Source organism: Morone saxatilis, unplaced genomic scaffold (assembly GCF_004916995.1).
Source record: "Morone saxatilis isolate NCDOM2014 unplaced genomic scaffold, NCSU_SB_2.0 Contig5, whole genome shotgun sequence".
Classification (NCBI taxonomy): domain Eukaryota; kingdom Metazoa; phylum Chordata; class Actinopteri; family Moronidae; genus Morone; species Morone saxatilis.
Window position 1 is genome coordinate 18,013,121 of NW_023340095.1, and position 8,395 is coordinate 18,021,515.

Sequence of the window (8,395 nt, forward strand, 5' to 3'; positions counted from 1 at the left end):
GCAGGCACCTTGGGACCTTTTCTGTGGTGCCAAAGTTCACATTAATGTATAAAGTGGGCATAGTCTTGCACCCCAAACTGAAGAATTAGTACAACAACAAGATGCCATGAACAGGTAAGGAACTATGTGTCAGCAGGTGAGGCAGTATTGTTCAGCCCTGGTGAACATCATGCAAGTTGTTGGCCCTTTCAGATTGCAGTTGAAAGCCAATTACCTCATCCAATATTCCTCTCACTTTTACAATGGCTGAGGATGATTAAAAGCAGTTTTCATCCAGGTAGTGTGCTATTAAATGCCCCCCTCCTCTGTAACTCTGTAATCAGTTCTTCATTTAATCTTCTAAAAGAAGAATAAAGAAGTGAAAGTGTAAGATTACTGTCAGGTTATTGCAAAGGTAATAATGAAGTTAACCTAGGAGTGACTTTTAGGTATTAATTGTCAGTGCGCCTTACTCTTCCTTTTGGAAAATTTCCTAATGCAGCTAAAATAGAGGATCTTGTGTCACAGACGCAGCTTTCAAGAGCATCAATAAACTATGATGGTCTTTTTTTGTCTTCACTCTAGCAGCAGCAGTAATATTATATTTAATCTACAGCATGCAGTAATCAGTTGAGTGAGAGCTGATTACATTACCAGCTAATTATATGGCTTATTATTTTGTTCAGTTAGTAAAAAATACTTATAGATGACAGGATGTCAGTCAGTTCAGTATCCATATATCCAGAGGAGACACATCACTGTTAGATGCCCCACATTTGTACATCTGTGCATTGGATTAAAGTGACCTCTGTTTCCATTACAGTTCAGTCAGGAGAGTGTGAATATACAACAAGCTTTCACTCTGCATTACTAGAAACCACCCTGATGCACAAACAATTTAAATTTGATCATTCATGATTGTTCATTCTGGTTAAATCAGTACAACTTTTTTGAAATTCAAGGCAAATCTTGGACTTTCAGATCAGACTTATATGATACAGGTGACCTATGATGTTCAGATATTCTGCATATGCCATTCCGACACCTGTGTCTGAGGTGACAGGCTGCAAATTTGTTCAAAAGTTTTTATAATTAATCACCTGCTGAGAGTTTTTCAGTAACATTAAGCTTTATTTAAAATTAAGCTTAATAATGAATTTTAATATAATTAACTGTAACTACTTTGTTATTAGATAAATCATCAACGTGGCATTTAAGAAATTGTATTGTGGTAAAGCACTGACTTGGCCACGACATGAATAAATGTTCAGTTGCATTTTATTGCAACAGATACTTGCTTGGCAATCATAGTGGAATTCATGTTTTTGTAGGGCTTATGCAATAACAGCAATTGTGAGTCCTTACCGCGCAGCAGCCTGGGTTCGATTCTAACCTGCGGCCCCTTGCTGCATGTCATCCCCTCTCTCTCTCAGCCCAAAAGTCCTCTTAGAAAACATGTTCAAACTCTGAAAAGAACTACAAGCCACAGAAATGTCAGCTGTGTGATGTCATGAGTATGAGCAGACTCCAGCAGATTTTCTTTATCAAGATAAAAGCAGTCATCAAAGTGAACATAATCCTTTGTGTCCATGTTGTTGATAAATACGGTGGTACTTATATCAACTGTAAACACATACTGTAGATAAATCTACACAGTGATACCCGAAGAGATTGATACATAAGAAAATGTATTTATTGGAGCACAACATAATGTCATTGTCAATGCAAAGATGATAGTTTTTAGAATTGTCTATAATAGACAAAGCAACATTCATAATTTCATTCCATATATTCAAGCTATATATACGGTATATATATACTACAGAATAAACATGGAACTCAAGGAGTTAGACTTAAGAGATAAATATTATGGTAAATTGTGGTTTGACATATGTGACTACTGTGAAAGCAAATTAATTATATACCTTATTATACACTTTAACGTGGTGTATACATTTTCATCAGGAGAGCATCTTTCAAATCAATCCAGTGTAATGTAATAAGAACATTCGACTCCAGATCACTGTTGCCATGACAAAAAATTAACCATAACAGAAGGTAGTTTGTTTGCTTTCCTTGGCTTATACTGTTCAAGGAAAACTTCATACTGTGTTTATGAAGTGGGTACAGGATTAGTAGATCAGTAACAAGAGAAACATTGAGTTTGAACCAGGGGTGAGCACAGATCATACAAGTCATCATGGTTCATGACTGAGTGTGATACTAAGAGGGAGCATGGAAAATTACCACACAGCAAATTAACTCGGCCGAGTGTGATTAAAAATAATTTTTGTGAAACTAATTTGCACTTACTGTAGCATAAAATTAAGGTTGCGTTGGAACAGTTGGTTCAATTTTCAGAGGACCATCAGGACTTTTGAAAATTTAATGAGGATCCAAATTGCCTCTTTCTTTCCCATTCACATCATGTATTTGTGACAACCCAGCGCTGTCTCTGTCTGTTAAAGACCTAAAAGCCATACAGAAACACATTAATACTCACACACAAGCACTGGGTCTGGTTGGCAGAATTTAGGATACACCTTAGGTTTATAGTTGCTAGCTTCAATTGCCCTAATTCTGAACCATAACATAATTTTTTTTTTATTCCTAATTATGTGAGAAGAGAGCATCTGATAATAACTGAAAAAAATGAATAAAAATGTTACCATGTCACCCTGCTCATCAGTCTCGTGATGTCCAGAGAATAGCTCTATGTTAGAGGGCAGAGGTTACAGGTCAGTGAGGGGTTACACAACAAACTTTCAACTCTTGACTCCAGTTACAACCACAGAGGGGAAAGATAATTTAGATCCTAATAGCACTTTGTTTAGAAATCAAATCACTCTGGCATTTAAGGGGAGAGGAGCAAAAATCCATATCAGATGTAATAATCTTAATGAATATGCATGCAAGCAGCCATGAAAAATGGCCCCTCGCAGTGAACTTCTCAGTCATCACAGCTGAAATCTTTTGTGGGTGAAATACTGTAACTGACAATCAGTTTTAGTGATCCACCAGTGAGTCTGGCTATGTGTGCTCCATGGTACCTTTGACTCATATGCTGGTGCAGAGATTGGCCTACTTGAACGGAAGAGAGCGGTTCTTTATGAGCTCCTCATGATAAGTCAGGAAGACATTAGGGTGACGGGTGTTCCAACCCGTCCTCCTCATTGTCATTGTGTGAAAGAGAAATGTTAGAAGATGACAGCAGAGAGAGCAAGCAGAATATAATCATCCTTTACCTCGGCATGGCCTCCATCCAGCAGAGGGGCTCTTTTCTTGTCCTCTGCAGACATCCGTGGTCTGTCTGAAATGACAGCATAAGAGGCCATGACTAACTTTGATTTGTAAGAGGTGACATGGGTGCCCGCCTGCTAGTCTGGGTACTGTTTCAGTCCATGTAAGTGCAAAGAATTCACCGGGAATTATGCCCCCTGGTGGTGGCCCAATATTGCATAGTTCAGGCCTCTGAATCACCACCCACATTTTAGATCTGTGCAGCGATTTAAACCAGTCTGTTGTCTGTAGCCGACGGATGCCTGTTCCGGTTTCTTGGTTGGAGAAGCACATGACCAATCTGTCCATTAAGAATGAATGGGGACATCATCTTTCTACAGAGTATGAGAAATTCTATATTTTTGTGACATAAACTGGAGACAAAATTGAATGAGACTTGCATGCTTGTTTAAGGTGTTGTAAGTCCATATGAAGAACACTTAAAAGTACGTTTCTTTCATCCCTGTGGAAATGTTCGCAATGTTCGAGTCAAAACCAATTTTTGTCAATGTGCAGAGGTGACAAGTGGTATGTGACAAACAAGAATAATCCATAATTCATCGTTATAGTATTCCATTTTCAGAACATGTAATTTAATTTATAGAAGTTGTGAATGTATATTTAATTGGACACTGTGAAGACTAAGCAGCCAGTGAGTAATACCAAGAAGAATTCAGATAGGTAATACAGATCCTTGTCTGTGTGGCTCAATTGTTCGTCGAGCTGTTGGTAATGCCTGGGGGCTCCAGTAGGGTGATCGCACTTCTCTTCCTCATTCAGTACAGACGAGTAAAGGCAAGAGCTGCGTGTGTGGTTTTCTCATCCTTCTCCCGATACTATTGCCCCTGTTTAAGGGCACAACACGGACAGCGAAAACAGCTGTGAACGCAATACTAAAACATTATTACCTTTAAAGTTGATATGGCAAACTTAATAAAAGGTTTGCTCTTTTTACACATAAAGCAGACATGAAGCAACTCTAACATTCATTCATGTGAGAGTGAACCAAAACAGCAATGTTGCAGGACATAAAACCAAAACAATGAGCTGAAAGACAGTATAAGTTACATAGAGCTGAGGGGAATCAGGATAATATGTTCACTGACAACTCATTTCACATATAAAAATACTGATTATAGCTGCTTCAACTCCGAGTACCTTCCTACTTCCATGTCAGGGTGGACATGTCACTATAGTCAATATAGTCAATAAAGAAGTGCCCAGCTAAACCACAAATATCAGTGCATTAAGATCCTTGCAACATGATGGGTGATGCAACTGTTTTTTTCATTTATTTCATGTATTTAATGTAAGTTTTCCAGAATATGTAACCTACACAGTGGCATTCATAGGGGGAAGACGTCAACTAGTTCAAAGTGAGAGCAGCAAAATTCAAAGATTACAGGACTGATCTGAGTTCAGGTCTTTGTTGAGTCCTCTCTTACTCATAGCTGAAAATATTGCAGCAGGATAAGAAAGAGCTGATCCCAGGTCTGTGGTTGTGGGTAACCTTGTACCTACAGTGAGTGAGCCACAGGAGGGCATGTTTCTGCCTCAGGCTGGACACCTGTAGTTGAAAGGGCTGTCTTAAAGCAATGGATATGAAAGGCCTGGGCTTCGATGAGAAAGTGTAAAAGCAACTGTGTCAAAGGGAGCAGACTGCAAGGAGGGAAGGTGGATTATGAGCATTATTTATGCAGTATGTGTAGTTCAGCTCATACCAGACATGTCTTATTAATACTATATCATTAATGTTTAAGCTAAAACTGGTTTTATTTCTTTAAATTGTCAGATTCTGAAAAATATGTCCTGACATTTTCTAAATTATATCCAAATATAATATATCAAATAGTTGCACTTCTCTTTCTCCCTAGCTGTTTATCACTCTACATTTCTGCATTTAATTAAGTGATTATGTCACTTGTGTCACTGAAGTTGTGAATGTGAATGTGAGTTGTACCCTTGGCTTTGACCTCACTAAAGACTTTTATCTAGAGGATCATTTTTATCTTCTAGCTTTTTTTGTCTGCTTCTCTTGATCTGATTTGCTCATATCTCCATAACAGGAAACATTGTTATGTGTTAAATGGTAATAAGTCTAATTTAGTTAGTGTAGTGAAAGGAACAGAAAAGGGCCAGTGGTCACAATTAAAGATTAGGAGTGAATACTGAGCAAAAATCTGCTCAGATATACTTTTCTTGCATGTGCAGAGGCTGCTTAAAAACAGCATTTATTTCAATGAGACCACAGAGTGCTTCGGGAAAAAATATAATCTACTGAACACAATGCAACATACATCATCCAGCAACACACTGTGTTGACCATTCAAATAAGTACCGATTCCAGGTAGATTTCTTTGTAACATGAACAGTGTAGTTCTACCTTGCGGTTGTCAAGAGGTAGTACAGTATAAAATGATTGCGGTCACAGTGGACCTCCTAATCATCATACCTGTAGCAGCGTACCCACACTGATGCAGACCGTTGTTCTTCTTTCAATAAAACTTCTTAACTTTTCATTAAGTTCATTCCTGCTTTTTTCCTTCTAAGTATTATCAAACAGGTGTTCCCCAAGGTTCAATCCTTGGACCGTTTTTATTTTCTATTTCTATTAATAATCAAAAATGAACTGTTGTCCTTGGGTGTGTTATTACTTTGCATGCAGATGATAAAATAATTTATAAACCAAGGCTTGGGAATTCTCTATAAATACCATATTTCATCTTGAGCTTGAGCTTTGATTGAAAAAACGTTAAGTGGTTAGCGCTATACAGGTGAGTGAATAAGAGACACATTAAGCAAAAGCTTTATTTTAGACTTAATGCTAATTATCTAGTGTTGTAACACTGATATTGTAATTATGTGTGTGTGTGTGTGTGTGTGTGTGTTTCTCTTTCGCTGTTTTATGTTTTTGTTCATGCACTGTTAAAACGGTGCATCTCAAAGGGTTTATACTGCATGCTCTTTTTATGTCTGATGCAGTGCAGATTTACAAGTTCTCAACAAAAAAAGCCTGAATGTCTTTTTTTGACTGAACATACCTACCGGTCCGTTCTAACTCCCAGGATGTCAAATATCATTGTTTTGCCACTCTTTAGCTATATATATATATATATATGAGACGCAGTTTGCTGTCATCTAACAGCATTGTAACCTGCCTGTGTCAGTTACGTAGTGTATAAGTGAGATTGTATACGGCACAAGGAGCTGTAGATAAAAAAGGCTCTTGTTAAGCTAACAAAAACACAACGATTCCTATATTCAGGTGATTATACACCAATCGATATTATGCATCTTGCGTCACATGACTTGTTGCCACAGTAATGGCAGCATGACTTGCAAGTCATGTATTGTACTTATTTTAATCCTAATCATGATGTTTTCCTAAACCTAACCAATTAATTTTGTTGGCTAAACCTAAGAAAACTGCAACTGTTTCACAACATTAACCACGTGTTAAAAAGGCATCTCATAAAGACTCTAGAAGGTGCCTTGTGTCTCTGTATGAGACCCAGAGGGTGTGACAAAACAGCGGTGGTATTTGATGACTTGGGATGAGAACCATGTTGAAAAACTTCTTATTGTAGAAAAGAAAAGAACTTCTCATTGTATAGCATTTTAATGTTACCAAATAAGAAAAAGTAGCATTACATTGCAAAACATTATTTTGTAGTACATATATCACTTTGATCCAAAATGCCAAACAGTTTACCTCTCATTCACCCATTCACAGACCAATGGCAGTGAGCTAAAATGCAAGGCACTGCATGGTCAAACCATAAGGAGCAACTTTGGTTTCAGTGTTTTGCTCAGACCTTGACATGTGGACAGGAGGAGCTGGGAATCAAACTCCTAACACTGCGATTAGTGGGCCACCCACACATGCTGAGCCAAAGAATCCAAAACACAAAACAATGCTCTGTTGTTCTTTTGAGTTTTTTTTTGTTCATCAATTTGGTTGTGAAAGCCACCACCTTTTATTCACTGCATCCAGGGTCATTGTGGCCACAAAAAGTCCTGTGAGAGAACCCAAGAGCTTTGTTCATGCCACACTGTGGTCACTCCCCAGGCCTCAGTGCTACAGGCCTGGCTGATCTCAGCTTGTACTCCTTCTCTCCTCTGTGACTAAGTCTCTTCCACCCAAAGTTAATTTTTAATGACACACTTTGTTATGTGGGTCCATAGGGGGCCCTTAGTGGCTGTGCTTTAATAAAGAGAGTCTCACTGCTTGCTCCCTTCTGAGAAGGCTTCATTAAAACCAGTGATGGGAAAAAAAAGGTCTTTGAAGTCCCAGATTTGAGCCTATCTAAACTTTATATTTCTCTGTCCATCTGTCTGTCTGGTATTTTATGAGTTTATTTTCATTTTTACGTCAATCGTCGCAATAAACAAATAAGATATATTGAAGGACAGATGATGTGATCCCCTAAGGGCCACTTCATAACTATAGAGGAGTGAGTGTTTGTGTTATGTTGGTCCATGGAGGGTTGGGGTAGAAAGAGAAGGTGCACATACACCATCAATCTTCATCAATAATCCTTCATCGTTATGATATCCCAGCTCATCACAACAACCATCTATATCTCTCAATGACAAAATCAGTAGACGCATGACATTGCTTTTGAAGCTGAACTCCTCTGATTACAAAGCTGCAAACATTACAAAATGTATATATTATATTAAATGTATTAATTTAAATGACTCCCTATTGTGGTAGGTGAAACCCGAGGCTGGCTTCATAAAGATCTTAGTCCAGTCTTAGTTTGGGCTGGCAAAATTCTCAGTTGCATAAAAATAGAAAATAGTAAATAGTAATTCTCTTTTTTTGGATTTTGGTTATATTTGTTTTGAAGCTAAGAAGAGAAAGTAGAAAGTGACCTCCCAGACAAGAGTAAATCTCAGACTGGCTTTTAGTCCTTGGCAAGAACTTCATGAAATAAAAAGCTGCAAACCAGACGCCAAGCTGCCTTCTTGCTGTTGGACTAGTCAGTAATGTTAGCTGGCTTGACTTGTGTTGTTGCACTCTTTGATGTTTGGCTGTGTTGGAAAAGTTGTTGACTCACTAGTTTTTGATAATGTAATCGTAAAAAATGCATGTGTACAGCTGTCCATATAAACAACTGTAGTATTACACTTA